Genomic DNA, 18,758 nt, shown 5'->3' with positions numbered 1-18,758 from the left:
GGTATACTTGGGTAGAATTCATGCACTCTAAAAATGAGACTCCTCACATCATAATTGAGCACATAAAGAAGATAGAGAAATAGGCTGAAGATCAAAACTGTGTAAATAGATTGAAAAGTGATAATAGAACAGAATTCAGAAATGCAACATTAAGTGAATTCTGCAAAAATAAAGGCATTGTTTAAGAGTTCTCTGCTGTTAGAACACCTCAACAAAATAGAGTAGTTGAAAGAAAGAATAAAACATTAGTTGAAACTGCTAGAACAATGCTGCAAGATGCCAAGTTTCCAACAAGTTTCTGGGAAGAAGCTGTTAACACTGCATGCTATACTCAAAATAGATATCTCATTAACAAGGCCCATGGCAAATCACCTTACTCAATCATGTCTAAGAGAAAGCCTAATGTAAAGCATCTTCATGTTTTTGGGATATTCATTGGAGAGAATTGCCTACAAGGTCTATGTGACTGATCAAAAGAAGATTATGGAAAGCACAGATGTGACTTTTGATGATGACAAGTGTCCAGGCTTGGAATGCCTTGATGATAATGAAGCTGAAGCCCTTACATTTGAAAACCTCAACATTAACGGTGATTCTGATGAAGAAGATGAAGCTATTGCACAACAGATGATGAATGAAGAGACTACTGAACATGAAAATCATGGGAATGGAACCTCATCTCAAACACCTGAATTTAATAGCACAAACTCAGGGGGAGAAAGAGAAGAAGAATCTACAAGTCATACCAATGATGAAGAAAATGATGAAGCAAGGAAGTGGGATAAAATTCACACTAGAGAAGCAATTATTGGTCATACTACTGCTGGTGTGAGAACTAGAAGTGCAACTGCTAATGAGTGCCTACATGCATGCTTCCTGTCTCAAGTAGAACCTAAAAAAACTGAAGAAGCTCTAATGGATCCTGATTGGATATCTGCCATGCAGGAAGAGCTGAATCAGTTTGAAAGGAACAAAGTTTAGGAGTTAGTTCCTGCACCAAAGAACAAAAGTATAATTGGAACAAAATGGGTGTTCAGGACGAAGATGGATGAAAATGGTATAGTTACCAGAAACAAGGCAAGGTTGGTTGCTAAAGGCTACTCACAGGAAGAAGGAATTGATTATGATAAAACTTTTGCTCCAGTTACAAGACTTGAAGCAATAAAGATTTTTCTAGCATTTACTGCACATTCAAATTTTAAAGTGTATCAAATGGATATCAAGAGTGCCTTCCTAAATGGTGAGCTAGAAGAAGAGGTTTATGTGCAACAACCACCTAGTTTTGAAGATCCAAAATTTCCAGATTTTGTGTACAAGTTACTCAATCGTAATATGATTCTCGTATTTTTTGATAGTCCGTAAGATAAGGTCGTTTTACAAAGTTTGTTTTCTCCAAAAATTAATGGCTTTTACATACACTCATTAGGTATGTATAATTACAATATCAACTCGGAATCTTAAATTAAAAACTCGTATATGGTGTGGTTGTAAAAGTTTTTATTAAACCGCAAGGTTACTATTCATAAAGGTTTTTTTACCGATGTCAAAAGTTTGGGTTTTTATAAAAGTATCTAAGCAAGTCTGGGTCCTTAAAAATACTATTTGATTTTCTATCTGATTGCAGGGTAACAGGAAAAATTCTCTAGTCTTGGATAGTGGATGTTCAAGACACATGACTGAAAATAAGTCCACGCTATCAGAGTTGAAGGAGGAGGCTGGCCCAAATGTTTCTTATGGAGATGGCAACTTAAGAAAGATTTTGGGATATGGCAAAATCAAACTTGAAAGTGTCATCATTGAAAATGTAGCTCTAGTTGGAGGACTCAAATATTATCTGATCAGTGTGAGTCAAATCTGTGACAGAGGTTATCATGTGACTTCTTATGAAGAACATTATGAAATTTTTAGTATATTAGATGGCAAGGTTGCAATGATTGGCTACAGATATGGTAACTTATATGAAGCCAGGGTCTCCATAAATACTGATAATTCTGAAATATGTCTACTTAGTAGAGCATCTGTGGAAGACAACAGGAATTGGCATAAAAGACTTTCTCGTCTCAATTTCAACACCATCAACGAACATATGAAGAAAGATCTTGTGAGAGGATTACCCCCATGCAGTATTTACTCTGGATGGCTTATGTGACTCATGCAAGAAAGCCAGATTAAGGAAATCATCTTTTAGGAGTAAAACTGAATTCTCAATTTTTGAACCATATCACTTGTTTCATATGGATCTTTTTGGTCCAGTAAATCTAATGTCAATTGCAAAGAAGAGGTATGCACCTGTAATTGTTAATGAATATACAAGGTACACATGGGTGTACTTTCTGCACACCAGGGATGAGACATCATCCATTCTTTTTGATCATGTAAGGGAACTAGAAAAAAGATCAACTTATAAAGTAAAGATCATTAAAGTGATAATTGAACTGAATTCAAGAATATCACTATGGAAGGATTCTGCAAATACAAGGAGATCAAACAGGAATTCTTTGCCTCTAGAACTCCACATCAAAAGGAGTTGTTGAAAGAAAGAATAGAACTCTCATAGAAGCTGTAAGGACCATGCTTGAAGAAGCAAAATTTCCTATGATGAGACTGACAGTGAGGGCATTATTACAAGGAATAATGTAAGGCTGGTTGCAAAGGGCTATTCACGGCAAGAAGGCATTGACTATGATGAGACTTTTGCTCTAGTTGCAAGGCCAGATGCAATCAAAGTTTTCTAGCCTATGCTGCTCACATGAAGTTCAAGGTGTTCCAAATGGATGTAAAGAGTGCATTCTTAAATGATGAACTTGAAGAGGAAGTTTTTATTGAACAGCCTCCAGGGTTCATTGATCTGAAATATCCAGATCATGTTTATAAGCTAGATAAGACACTCTATGGACTAAAGTAAGCTTCAAGAGCATGGTATAAACATTTGCAAAATTCTTATTCAAAAGTTGTTTCAAAAGAGGTACAATTGATAAAACTCTATTTTATAAGTACCATGGTAAGGACTCATTGTTAGTTCAAATGTATGTTGATGATATCATTTTTGGTTTTACTAATGATAAACTCTGTGAGGATTTGCAAAGCTAATGCAGTCAAGATATCAGATGAGTATGATGGTAGAATTAAGTTATTTTCTGGGATTACAAGTCAAACAGACTGAAGAAGGAATCTTCATCAATCAATTAAAATATACCAGGAATTTGCTCAAAAGGATTGGAATGCAAGACAGTTCATCTACAATAACTCATATGGCCACTACAACCAAGTTAGATTTAAATACTGGTTTATCATTAGACATAACTAACTACAGAGGTATGATTGGATCACTCCTATATTCGACTGCTAGTAGACCTGATATCATGTATGCTACCTGTTTGTGTGCAAGGTTCCAAGCTGATCCAAGAGAACCACATCTATTAGCTGTGAAAAAAATTGTTAAATATCTCAAAGGCGCCATGAATTTTGGATTGTGGTATCCTAGAGATTCAGATTTTAAGCTAAATGGATATTCATATGCTGATTTTGCAGGATGCAAAATAGACATGAAAAGTACCTCAGGAAGCTTCCAAATTCTTGGTGGTAGATTCGTTTCTTGGTTTAGCAAGAAAGTCAATTTCCACTTCAACTGCAGAAGCTGAGTATATTGCTACAGGAAGCAGTTGTGCTCAAATTTTTTGGATGAAGAATCAGTTACTGGATTATGGGTTAGAATATTCTAAAATTCTTATATTTTGTGATAATCAAAGTGCTATTGCAATGACAGGAAATCCAGTACAGCATTTAATGACTAAACACATCAGTATTAGGTACCATTTCATAAGGGAACATGTAATGGAAGGTATAATAGAATTGCACTTTGTGCCTACAGAACAACAATTAGCATATATCTTTACCAAACCACTTTATGAAGCTACTTTTACAAGAATGGTGAATGAATTGGGAATAATTTCAGGATAATTCTTAAACACTAATGAATAAAAGCTACGATCTATAACAGACAAATATGATCAGAGTGTGGTATTTTTTTTCTTCAGTATTTTTTAAAGTCTGATAATTGTGTTAAACACTGATGTCATATTTTTATGCTATTTATTACTTGAAATTGTAATAGATTATTAAATAATGATATTTAAACTCTGATAATAGTTGCATGATAAACTCTGATTGTATAGCTAAATACTGATATTGGTCAAACTTGAGTTGACTAGTAAGTCATGACATTAGATGATTAAATAATGATAATTGTCAAATCCTGATTGATTGTTATACTTTGTTGTCTTTTGAATTTATTAAAAAATATCATTAAAACAGTATTCACTACAAAAAAAACAGTTTTATGCGACAACTTTATACGGCGGTTAGTGCGGGCCCGTCGTATATAATATTATATACGACATCTCATCTGCTTCGTCGTAAATATAAAAAATATATACGACATGATGTACTTATTCGCTGTATAAAATGGTACCGCCAATATTTTCCCACTTTTTTTATTTTCCCACCAAATTTAGATATGACACAAGCCAGAAGCCGTCGTATATGATATAATATATATGTCAGCTCTAGTATATTTGTCGTATATAAAGTTCAGTATATACGACATGATACTATTTTCCCGTAGGTTATATTTTTTTTTTTTTTTTTTTTTTGCCAAGGCGTAGGTTATATTAGTTTCTCTACTAACTCAATTTTAATAACCGCGAAATATTTTTATTTCCCACCTCCCCCGATCCTCCCGGTTTTTTTTCCACTAATTTTCATATTATTTTATTTTCCAGTAGGTTATTTTCTTTTGTTTCCCTAAAATTTTACTCGACAGTAGCCATTTCATTCACGGTGGAAGCATCTCAATTGACCCATACCAGGTGCGATTTTATCAATGATTGATTCTTTTTTCTCTATCTATGATTTTATATTATGTATAAATCCATGGGGTATCTGTGTATCTGTTTAAGTGTATCTATGTATGTATACATGGGGTGTATTATATGTGTAGTGTCCGTTTATGGGTCTTTTATATGCGGTTAATTGTTCATGTGTAGGCTCAATTTATTATTTTTGATTTTTTGTTTTGTATGTATATGCTTGATTTTTTGTGTATATATAGGTTAATAATGTCTAAAATAGTCAAGGACTGGATTGATAGTAATGATAGAGCATCAGGTGAGTATGTCAATGGAGTCGAAAGTTTTTTAAAATTCGCATATACAGGAAAGCCCTTGACAGAAAAAATTCTCTGTCCTTGTCGAGAATGTTCTAATCGCTATTATCAAGATAGGGATACTGTCAATACACACTGTATTTTAGTTGGATTTGAGAAATGGTACAAAAATTGGACCTCTCACGGAGAAGAATACATGAATGCGCGCACATCACATGTTTTTAGTAATGTATCTGAAGATGAATACATTCAAAGAGATGAAATTAATGATATTAGAAGAATGGTATATGAAGGTTTTGGCATTCCAACCATGGGCGAAAGACAACCTGAGATTCATGAGGTGGTACAGTCGGATGAATCGACAGCTAACTTCTTAAAACTTCTAAAAGCTGCTAAAACATAATTGTGGGAAGGATGTGATGAGTTTACATTATTGGCCTTTGTTGTTGAGCTTATGCACTTGAAAGCCATTTATAGATGGTCAAATACGTCTTTCAATGGGTTATTAAAGCTGTTAAGGAGGGTTCCTTTAATGAGGCATTTAGCATGACCAGAGATTTAGGATTTAGTTACCAGACCTGGGATGTATGTATTAATCACTGTATGTTGTATCGCAATGAAAATGAGAAGCTGGATGAATGTAAAATATGTGGTGCATCAAGATATAAGAAAGTAGATGGTGGAAAAAAGGGCAATCAAACAGCTGAAAAAAAGATGTGGTATTTTCCTCTTAAACCACGATTGCAAAGAAAATTTTGGTCTTCCAAAACTGCTGATCTCATGCGATGGCATTCTGAGAATAGAGTGGATGATGGTGTTTTTAGGCACCCTGCTGATTCTCGTGCGTGGAAACACTTTGATGAAATATATCCAAATTTTGCAAGTGATGCTCGTAATGTAAGGCTAGGATTAGCAGCAGATGGATTTAATCCATTCAGAAGCATGTCAATATCTCATAGTACATGGCCTGTTATAGTCATTCCATACAATCTACCACCTTGGTTGTGCATGAAACAAGATAATTTCATTTTATCTGTGCTAAACCAAGGCCCCAAGGAACCTGGTAATAAAATTGATGTTTATCTTCAACCTTTGATCGAGGAGTTAAAAGAATTATGGGAAGACGGTGTTCAAACTTATGATGCATCAAAAAATGAGATGTTTACACTACGAGCTTCTTTAATGTGGACGATAAATGATTTTCCAGGATATGCAAACTTGTCTGGATGGAGTACAAAAGGTGAGTATGAAAATTTAGACCTTTTTTATCCATTGTCAGGAACTGGTGGTTCCTGATATGAGATTTCAAGTATTTTTGGTATTTATTGAGTTTATAAGCTGAATTACAGTAGTATAAGGATGGAAATTATAGAAATATAGTAGATGTAGCAGACATTTAGAGTAATAATGGAGAATAGTTTTGGAGAAAGTAGTCAGTTAGAAAACTGGAGAGAAACAAATAGGTAGAATTGAGATCCCATTTTCATAGCATCATAATGCATCAAGCATAAACTGAAAATGCAAATAAGTCGTGCTATATACAGGATACCAGACAATCTAACTCAGTAATTAACAAAAATACCCATATTTTTCCATTACCCAATACTACTAGACTACTAAGCTAATTCCTAACATCCTTGGAATATAGTTTTGGTCAACTTTTTCACTTCATTTGTTAAAGAAAGGTCTTAAAATCTTATTGGGTTGTTCCTCGCGTGCTTTAGAAGCCGAGGAAAGCTTTATTGAAAATCCAGGAGTGTGAGAAGTATGGATTATTTGGATAAAACCTACTTTCTAATCTCAAATTCTGGAATCAAGAAATGAGTTTGATTATGTCCAATTTTTGGTGGATTGGATATCTCTGTAAGGTACACAGATAAATGTGTTGATCGGTGTATGATTTGTCTAAATTAAGTCAATCCAAACAGGCTCATGACTGAATAAGTTGTTTACATGCCATATTTTTTACTGTTAAGAAGAAGAATTGAAGTTGATTAAACTTTTTTATAATGCTCTGAACATTTCAATTAGTGCTTTGATCTCAGCCTATGTCTTTACCTTAATATATGGGTCTCTAATATTTTATTCAGTTAATTCAAATAACTGCTTGATAATAAATTGCCTAATTTTAGAGCATGTACTAATACAATAATTCATCTATTTTTTTTATATAGCAGGTTAACTTTTAGCTGTGAATTGCGAGCTCAGAGTACTCCTCTGCAATGAGAGCTTCAAAAGTATTTTGATGACCAGGGGATAAGTTAGTTGGTTGTTCAGTTTTTGAATTAAGTATGACATTGGTAATTTAAATGCAATTCTATTTGGAAACACCTATACCATTTTATATTTGTGCAATTGAGATTTTAATTTTGGATATTTGTTTGGACATTTATTTTTTATTTTATGGGATGTGTTATAAATTGTATAAAAAACAATTAAATTTTTTTTAAAAAAAAATAGCCTTTTGCGACGAAAAAAATTAGCTAAAAATCCATCAAATATAATATCCTAGACATGAAGCACATCTGTCATAAATACGTATACCGCGGAATAAATTTCGTTGTAAATCACAATTACGATAAGAATAAACTACCGTTTTGAATACTATAAAAGACGAAAAGAGTTCCCCGTATAAGATATATACGACGGACAAAAAAGAGCCGTTACGTAAATTATAAACGACGGAAGTTTCCCAACCATTTAGTATATACGACAAGATTTTATGCGACTTGAACTTTTCCATCGCAAAGTCGTCGCATATAATATATACGACGGGTTTATATCTATATCCGACGTTTTTTCCCCGTCGCATAAACTAACAGATTTTGTAGTGATTTTAATTTAAGAACAATGATGTGGTAGATTGGGTAACTTTATGTAATTGATTACATGTGTAAAGCTGATGGCGTGAGTTTAGGAAAAATGATTGAGTATTTGTAAAACAATATCTTGTATAACTGTGCACATAATTACTGCATATTAATACACTATCCATGATTGTTTTTATGATCAATACCATCATGACACATGTCCCACTAAGTTGAACCTTCTGTGTGAGTTAGATTACAATGTTAATCAAAATCAATTTTTGATTTTCAATTATCATTTTATCAATTTCTTATCACTCTCTTGCCCTCTAACTCTCTTTTTCTCTCTAAGATAAACATTGATACCCTTATCAGTTTTTAAGGTTTTTCTACACAGATTAATTATGTTTTCATCTGCTGCATCTTCTACATTCACTCATGGTGGTGCTAAGTTTGTCACCAACAACTACGCCATTATTATAGATAATACCGGGATAAACCCTAACTTTCATATCTTTCAGGATTTATTGAAAGCCGGTGAAGTAGATTATGCTTTGACTGAACCTATAGTTGTTTCTGGGGACCAGGTTCTCGCTTTTAGGAGGACTGGTGTTTATGATGATGCTGGTGACAATGGTTCTCCAAGCATCACTTTTGAGTTCAATAAGGAAACGAAGGTTGTCACTCCTCAAACATTAAGGGAAGCTCTTCATCTCCCTGCTCATAATTCTTACTCCACCTTCATTGGAGATGCTGAGAAGAAGAGGTTTTTCACTAAGATTAACAATGATAAAAATATGAAGAACATGGGATAATTGAAAAGGAATGGTCTGTAAAAGGAGTGGAACTTCTACTTTGATTGCATCACTCGAGCTTTTAATAACAAGTGCAATAATTTTGACGCGCTTCCCATAATGACATAACAAAATGGGTACTCTTTAATCCATCATTCTCACTATGATTTTGGTAGTGTAGTTCTTTGTTTTATAGAGGATAGACTAAAAGATGATCCAAATATATTATATTATTCTAGATTTTGTCTGTTAGTTTTCAATATCTATTTTTCCAATACCATAATCCCTGCTAATCAAATCATTTCAGTGTTTAAGCTCATAAAAAGAGTTTTATCTGATTTGATATCTAAGTACAAAGAGAAGGTTGTTCTTGCACCTCTCAGGTTGCCACTCTCTTCCAAGAACTTGCTAATTGCAAAATCTTCAAAGTTCTAAGCTACTAGAAATTATTGTTGGGAACCCCATGTAGCCCAAGCACCAAAACCCAAACACTTACTCAAACACAATCCACCTCAAGTGCCTCCCAATAAACACCTGTTATAAAAAGGAAGAAACCAGCAAAAACTGATGTTTCTATTGAGAACCCATAGGACATTATTGCCCAGTCTGCTAGGCCTTATGGATAGAGAGCAGTTTTGAAGTTTGCACAGGATACCAATGCTAATGTCATTACTGAAAGATCTGATGGTTCCAAAGTACAAGTTTCTACTTCTTCCAAACCTTCAGAAATTGTTAAGAGAAAGCTTGTACTTGGTGAGTCAGAATCAGAAGATGAGGACAATGCTACCTTATCATCAAAATTTAAAATGATAAATCCCGATTCTACTCAGATTTCAGTTGTATTACCAGCTGAGGAGGGGGCACAACAAATCCTGATACTGTAACTGCTGAATCAATCCCAAAACCACGGAAAAAGAAATTGGTCCAGACCTACTTTTCTCAATATAAGCTGAAGCTTAAACAGAAAATAGCTGAGGAAAGATAAGATGTAATTGTGTCAGCACAGCCAATTATTGATGCTCAGGGATATATAACTGCTGATACACATGTCACAACTTTTGATTCTCTAGTGAAGCTGAAGAGAAAAGTGAAATAGGTCACTCATGAGCAAGTAGAAAAGATATTAAAGAGGATGCAGAAACAAGGGAAGTTTCATGGATCAAGCACACAAGAATATGTATCTCGAATGGATGCAGCAGCTACAACAACCATCGATCCAGTCCCACAAGAACCTACCCCTCAAAGTGGTGTAGCAGACATTACATATGTGGAACCTCTTGCTACTAAGTCCATAATATAATGGCATGAAGCAACTGCAGCTAAACTCCATAAGGAAGTCTCACAAGTCAAAGATTTTTGTAAGAGGTTTGATCCTCAAAGATTCAAGAAGGCAGATGGATTCAAACTTAGAGCTGAACAGGTGTCAGATACTAATAATGAGGAGAGGAGTACACAAGAATCTGGGTTTCAAAGTAATCTAGCAACTCCTGAATCTCCAGCCACACAAGAACCATTACCTCAAAGTGGTAATGAAGGCTTGACTCCTGGTCCAGTCATTTTGGCAATTGATACTACAGGAAGGATACATCGAACTCTACCATCTGCTGATATTCTATCAATACCACCTATGGATGCTATCTTAAAAGGTGATCCTTCAGAAGTACAAGGTACAAATACTGACTTTTTTATCAGCATTTAATTTAAATCATGATATTGTTATGTCAGTTATTACTGGTACTTTAAATCCTGATGGTATGATCATGCCTAGTCCTTTACAAAAGGGTACCCCTAGTCATGTGACCACAAACATCTCTTTTCAGCTACCTCTTATTTCTGTAGGATAAAATTTTCTGAGCCTTTAATGTGAGAATTAGTGAAAATATTTAGAGAAAAATAGAACAACTGAGCGGCAGGATCCTTATTTGGCAAAAGGAGAGGTAGATGAGTGTCAGGATTTAGCCAATCCTTATGAGGAAACTCTGACTATTAAAAGTCATGAGATGAGTACAGTGAGAAGTAGTGAGACTACTTTAAAAGAATATAGAGATTTAAGTGGTTCCTTCATTGATTTTGCAGGTTCTCAGAGTAATAAAGAAACAGTTGTTGATATCCATCCTGTAGTCCCTACAGTAAACTCTGATGCATCAAATGTTGACAATTTCCCTGTAGGTATAAGTATTGAAAGTACTGATACTTTCTTGCAGTCCACTCATATTTCTATGCCATCCATTGGTATTCTCCATGTTCTTGCTGATGATCAAATTGAAGAACAGTCCTCAATTCAATCCATAATTTCTGAATCACCACAACACTCTGCTGGAACTGAAGTTCTGGACATAAATACTGATGTTCCAGTTCATATGGCTATAATTCTCAAAAATGTATAGCTAAATACTGCTCCAATTCCTAACTCTATTTTAAATGTTGGTGCTGAGGATCAAGTAGCACAAATAGTCAAGGAACCATTTGATGATGAAGAATCTGTACATGAAAGTGAGCCTGATGATGGAGAAGATATTGATGTATCTAATATCAATACACAATTAGATCCTGATGAAGATCTTGATGAAATTATCTTTCTTGAAGACATGACAAATAGAGAGAAGCAGATAAAATTAGCCGAGTTAGATGCTAAAAATTCTAAAGAGTTTTTTATGTATAATGGAAATTGAAGGATTATTCATATCATGTATCTATTGTTAATGCTTCTAAACATTTGGAGACAACAAAGCATACCATTTAAAATCCTGATATTCTCACTCATCTTAAAGCTTCTACATTACTGATCAAATCAGTTCAGAATACTCAGATTAATGTTAACTCTCAAATAAATAAACTCAATGAGGCTTTCTTAGAAGTTAAACTTACCTATGGACATGAGATGACCAAGCAATTGAAGCCTGTCATTTCCAAACAGGACAAACTTGAAGCCAACGAAGCTAAGTTGGAAGCAACTCAACAGAAAATATTTGGGCAATTGGATGAGGTACATCAGTCTTTGGAGCTCATAGTTTCACTGTTGCTTGGTGATGATGCCAAAAAAGGAGAGAAAGTGTTGAAATCTAAATGCAAGCAGCTCCAGCTGAAAGATGCTGATGATAAAGATGATGGTCTTGATGGAGGAGGTAAAGGAGGCAAAAAGGATATTCTTGAAAGAAAAGGTGGAGAACTAGCTGGACTTAGTGGTACTTCTAAAACCACTAGCCAATCTAGAAAAGATGGAGAGAGGGAGCAGTGGAAGACAACAAAAGATGACTATGACTACAAAGCAAACTTTGACAGTCACAAATGCTGATGAAGACCAAGTAATTTTGGAGATAGAAGTTGGTGTTGAGGCAAGTCAGTTTTTACATACATTGAAGTTTAAAGGTAAAAAGACAACTTTATTCTACAAGGATCCTAAAATACAAGCATTTGATTCTGAAGTGAGTACAAGGATTTTTGAAAGGGAAATTCTAGGAGTTGATCTTGAGCAACGGAGGCTTATAAAAAAGGAATTCAAATCCTTGAGACCAGTAACTTCTGATACTGTCTCACCATATGAAGATATTCCTGGAAAGAGGCCAACCAAATGAGTAGTGATAAAAGAAATTAGCCAAACTGAAGCTGAAACACCAGTTCTAAGGTCTCAAGCTATATTAAATGCTGACATGAGTTATAAGGGAAAAGAAAAGGTTGGTGAGAAGTTAAACACTAAGGTCAAGACTAAGCTCATGAAGAAATCAACATCTACTAAAACTCAAATAATGATAGATCTAGTCTATTCAGTAAGTCAAACCCACGATGATGTTGATAAAGGAAAAGTTTTTGAAAAAGAAGCTAATCAGGTTCACAAGAAGATAAAGGTTATTTATGGATCTGATTGGGTTGAGAAATTACAAATCATTTCAACCACTAACAATGCTCAAGTTGGAGAATGAACTTCTAAAATTTAACCAGTAACAACCAATGATACTAATCAAGTTATTGACATTACAATTAAAGGAACAAAAGCAGATCTTTCAAATCCTGACAGAAATTTAAACTCTGATTTAGAAGGCTCAAACTCTGATGAACCAGAGTTAACTCTTGAAGAAAAGAAGAAGTTGTTATGGGGAAGCAAGACACCTGCACCTAAAAGAAATTATTGTGAGACTATCAATAAAATATACAGTGGTAATTCGTAGTCTAGAAGAGCTGGAAGAAGAGGTGGCTTAAGACTTTTAAATACTGATACTTATACTAGTAATGTTTTAATTATGAGAGAGTATTAGAAATCTGACAGGAATAGGAGAGAATGTATAGCTTGAAGATTTACAGAAGATCATACCTGTTCAAATAGTGCTTAATTTGTATGACACAAATAATCTTAAGGAAAAGATACTGTATTTTCTGGAGTCTGGTAAAAGGTTGAAGATTTTACAGGAATAGATGAGAGATAAACCATGGAAAGAGTTGGAATATGTCATTACATTACTGAAGATAATCAACTCTACTACTGCCAGATGGTTTGCTTATCTGAAGAACCTAGTATACAGGAAGCAGAGAGGAATGATTTACAAGTCAAAATATATTCCAAAATATATTGATGAATCTGGAAACACTGTTGATATACCTATTGGAGAAGCCAAGGTGATCATGTCTATAGGTGTAAAAGTTCTTACTTTGAGCCCTAATGGAAAGAAAGTTGGTTTCTTGGAACTTGATGATTTGTCACTTGGAAGATCTAATCTACATGACCTTAGAGTTGCTATCTATCAGAATGATGAATCTACAGAAGAGCTCAAGGATATCAAATAGAGGATGAAGATGTATTTGAATGTTCTTGAGGAAAATCTACTTAAAAAATTCTTTGATGATGCTACTAGATTTACTAGAGTTCAAGAATGAAGTTAAAGTCTAAAAGCACCGACTGTAAGATTATATATCTGTTTGTATTTCTGCATTTAGATAGTTTTAACATCATCAATTAGGAACTTGTACATATATACATAATGCACAAGTTGGGGGAGATTGTTAGAAGAAATTGATAATATCAGTATTAAACTATCAGAGTTTATTGAGTCAACATTTTATATATATCAGCATTTGACAGAGGTGATGTCATCAACATTTACCATCAGCATTTAGTCACTTCGGTAATTGTGAAGCTTGAAACCGGGAGATGTCAAAGGAGGAAATATTTGCAGAGATATGTCGATGTAGGACTTTACTTATTGTAGCAATCAATAGATGGATATGTTGTAGGATTCCTTATTGTAATAGGATTCCTAATTGATTGTGTAACTCTGCAATATATAAGCACTTATTAGATTTACACTTTATGTGGTTTGAACACTTTTATATTATTCACGTAACCTAGCAGCTCTCAAGGATATCTGTTCATCCTTTGAGAGAGTATTGTAATCAGTTTTTATACATCAATAATAAAAACTATTCTTTCAGTTATGTCTGTTACTTCGATTTAAATGTTTAACTGTATTCACCCCCCTCTACGGTTCATTAAAGCCCTAACACTAGTCACCAATCCAAATTGGCCAGGTATGTGATACACTTGCCTTGTCACCAAAAGTTCGAATAATTCTAAATTTACTTTCTCTTTTGGGTACCTTTCTAATTGAGCTCAAAATCCTAGGGGCCAACTTCTACTTAATTTTATTAAGATATATGAATGTAAGATGGAGGAATTAGTGATTTGTGGGCCAAGGAAAGGGTGATGAAATCTCTCATCTTATTTTGAAATTGGGTGGCGCCCTTAAGATTGATTAGATGATGCAATACACAAAGAACGAGATAATAAACACTTATAGATACACTACACTACGTATTTTACTCTAACTTGTATGTATCTCTTTCCTCCAACAATCACCACAATTATATAAGATGGAAAGCAATAAATACAAAAAAAAATCTAGACGATGTGATCCTATACGAGAGAATGAATGATGCAACAAATCTGGATTTTAACAGTTAACTAACTACTAATTTTGGGTTTTTAAAATATTTTTTTTTGGATTTTTCAATAATAAAAGAGAGAAGAATAAAAAAATAATAATTGAGAGGTGATACGGAATACCAAAAAACACTTTCAAAAATTACAAAAGAGATGGTGAGGCCTTCTAGCGATCTTCTTGTCCAAGCTTTCCTCCGCTTCACGATTTCCTACAAAAACAAAGAGAAAACAAGAAACTAGTCCGAAGAATTAAATATCAAGGAGTCCCCGGCAGCGGCGCCAAAAACTTGATGTGTAAAATAACTGCAACTGTATATTGGTTAATTGTATCAAATACAGGTCGATCCACAGAGACTATGAAACTTTCGAAACCCTTACTTTTAAATCAGGCAAACTAGACAATAAGATTTAAGATGAGTTTTAATTTACCTAATTAGTAAATAGATCAAATAATATGAAAAACCTAGGAATCCAAATATGTTAATCAATCACAATTAATATCAACTCGTCCTAAATCAGTTCTCTTTCCTTTATAAATAATTTTAATTAACGAGACAAACATATACTATAAAACTTGTTATCTAACAATAATCTATCAAAATTTCAAGGAGTAAGCATAGGTTATAAAAAAATAAATTTGGTAACAATAATATATCAAAATCACTTTGTCAATTAGACAATTGAGCACCAAGAAAAATTATGAGAACCAATTAATCGAAACAGGGAGATATCAAAAATAATTAAATTAACTTTATCTTCATCCTAGGGCAAGAAATTTAGATACACATTATTGTTAAATAAACAAAACAATTAACATATAAATATTGATGGATAATCTAATAAAGGTGATGATTATATATAATGTAATATATAACGAAATGCGTGAGTATAAAAACTGTGATAATCTAATAAACAAAATTTGGTAAATGTGTACAAAACAAGTAAAACTAAAGTTAAGGTTATATGTGTGTGTAATGGTAGTAAACACGTGCATGAAGTAATATGGGAAGGAAAAAAACAGAAGCAGAGAACATGCACGCAAATAAAAATTATACCATCATCTAAAAATCGTTGCTATTTCTTGACAAATTTTGACAATATCATATGTACTGTAATGGCATTCAAAAATGTTACAGTAGAATACATAAAATAGTATTTTGTTCAAAATTTTAACTCTGCTACCACGAATTTTGGAAAATGTTACTAGTAACTTTTGCTTTTTGGGCCAATTTGTTGACGGGCTCCAAAAAAATAAGCGGGCTCTTTAAATTATTTTGTCCAATGTCATTAAAACAAGAGGGATCTCCAAACAATAAAACTCAATACTTAAAAAACAAAACATAAAACATTTAACAAAAACGAAAATAGAAAAAGAACAATTCAAGATGAGAAGCGACATAAAAAATATAAGACGAAAATTGAAGACTGCGTCTAGAAGAAAAAATAGACTCAAGATCGAAGATTCAAACTTTAATATTCAAGTTCTGGAAAGGTGTGTTCTTCCCCCATTTTTAATTCGAATTGTATATTGCTATAAGTTTCAATTATGTTTTATAAATACCCAAATATCTCCTTCTTTGTTCTTGTTTGTTGTTAATAATTGATTGCTTGTTAATTTTCGGCATTAATTTATTTTTAATTTTGCTTATTTTTATGTTTTAGTTTGGAATTTGTTTGAATCGAACCATAAAGGCAAAGAAAAATAAAGCTCAAGATTCAAGCTCGACCAAAAATCAAACTCGAAGAAGGTATGCTCTTTCCCAAATTGAATATGCTTGTTATTGAATGAATAAGTTTTATGCTAATTCATAAATATGTTGAGGGTTATTAATCGACTTTTTTTATGGGTCTGTGTTTTGCTTATCTGTGCTTGTGCTGTTAGTAAAATTGTCTCATGTCTATGTAAAATTGTCTACATGATATTATTTTTAAGAATTACAGCTAGTTACATGTTTAAAGTGTCATATTTTTTTAAAAAAATAGTTACAAGTTCTCTTAACTTACAAATTCTAACTTTGATAAATATTTTGAAACATGACTGGTACAAGATGTAAGATTTTGCCTATAGCTAGTACCAAGGGGAATTTTAAATCCCTGAGTACTAGATAATGACACAAGCTCTTCATGTGTGTAAAAATAGTTGGATATTTTACTTCTTGGTAGTATAATAAGACTTGTGTGTTTTATCTTACATTGTCCTAGGAGGTACAACTCTAATTATCTTAGTGGTTTTCTTCAATGGTTGCAAACTATGCAAATCTTGATGCCTGCTATCTTAAATTCACCATTAAAAGATTGTAACTTTTGGTGGTCTCCTTCAGATACAAATTATGGTGGTACTGCATTATTTGTGAAGAAATTTTTGTGTCTTTCTCTCTTGATCAAATAGGTAGATTAGTTCAAATTTTATTCATATTAATGTAACAGGTGATACAAAATACCACCACTTCTAGTATGATACACCACTTCTGTTTGATTGCTACATTGTTGGAGATTGCAATATCCAATTCTAAGTTTTAGTTGATTATCTATAACAACAAAATGTAAAAGAGAGAGAAATTCTTCTTATCACTAATGTATGTCTTCTTATGCTAGACAATTAAATTCAATTGCAATTTTTTTTTTTAAACTTACATATTAATCTGCGTTTTCATATCATTCTTTATTTCTTTCAGCCTACTTTCTACCATAATTTCATATAGGCATCGATTCATGTACCAAGGAAACATAATTGTTTTCCTTTATATTATTCGTATTGATAATCTAATTTGGATGTTTTAATGTGCAATGGTACGCAGGCGCCATAGAGTTCTTTATAATTGAAAGATAAAGTAATATTGTTTAAACTATAAGTGTTGAAGGCTTTGTAATCATCAATCATTATTAGCCTAAAAATTGATCAAAATTTCAGGCTTTACGAAGGGCAAGTTGGTTCTATGAATTTTTTAATTCTCTAGAGTCTCAGCATCTTGATATGCACAATGCATAGCTTGCAATTTCAGAAGTTGAAAGCTCCATGACAACAGGGCGAGAGTATTACTACAGAAAAGCAATTATCCAGCTTCGAATGGTGGATGAGTAAGGAACTTGGTGATGTAAATGAGACATAAATTGAATCTAGATCGGGGACTTACTGTGAGGCAGTTGGAAGTGAAGTTGAAATTGTTGATTCTAATATTTCATCTCTAGTAGAGTTCGACACCTATATAATGAGCCCATCTCTTTCCGAGGACGATCTTTATAGCAATATTAACTTTTCACCAAACCGTGCTTATTATAGAACATAATTCGAGGTACATTAAATCTATCTTAAAAATTTCAATGCAATTTTAGTTGGTTGTTTTAACATATATCTTGTATCATTTTTTTCTTATATATACAAGATCTTAATCTTCTTTTCTCTCTGTTGATCTATCTGTTAAGGCATCAACCATGTCTACTGTCAGGGGGGGTCAGATTTTCAACCTTAAATTCTCTGATCCGTGCGGCCTACTTAGTCACCGACCAAGGCGCCCAAGCAGTCAGCCTTCCCGAGAGGTTGTCTCCCAGCTGCCCCAAAAGCCCCGACAACATCGGCAACCCTAGCGAACCCAAGCACCGCGAATATGATATTAAACCAATGCACAACAAGAATCAATCTTGTGTGCAAGTGTGTCTACTTACCAAGCAAATGTAAAGACAGATCAGATTTACGAGCCTGAATGCTCAACCTTCTATTGACCAACAATATAAGGATACAACTCGATTATGCTTACAGACCTTACTTACTGCCAAGCATAATAATACAACCCAACACATGTTTACAGACTTTTCCCTATTACCTAATATATGGATATATATTTAGTGCATACAAGCCTACATGCATAGATTACATTCTAACAATGCCTATCTATTTATATAAAGGAGCCTGATCCACATAGCCCCAACAAAAGCAACTGCCCACGCAGCCCACGCAGCCTCAGCAGAAGCAACTACCGGCGGTAACAAGTGGTTCCCTGATTTTGAATGCCTCTAATCAGTTATTTCCCACCAAGTCTTGAACTATAACTGCAAGATAGTCA

At 33.7% G+C, this 18,758-nt stretch overlaps 1 long non-coding RNA gene across 1 annotated transcript; it reads left to right on the top strand.

Moving 5' to 3' along the window:
• The first annotated feature begins 16,050 nt into the window (after positions 1-16,050).
• On the top strand, positions 16,051-18,545 carry LOC141708629 (uncharacterized). Its single transcript, XR_012569555.1, has 4 exons — positions 16,051-16,189; positions 16,360-16,445; positions 17,609-17,990; positions 18,121-18,545. It is a non-coding gene; the product is annotated as an uncharacterized LOC141708629 (long non-coding RNA).
• The last annotated feature ends 213 nt before the right edge of the window (positions 18,546-18,758 follow it).

Source organism: Apium graveolens, chromosome 2, assembly GCF_009905375.1.
Source record: "Apium graveolens cultivar Ventura chromosome 2, ASM990537v1, whole genome shotgun sequence".
Classification (NCBI taxonomy): domain Eukaryota; kingdom Viridiplantae; phylum Streptophyta; class Magnoliopsida; order Apiales; family Apiaceae; genus Apium; species Apium graveolens.
This window is presented reverse-complemented; position numbering and strand designations above follow the sequence as displayed.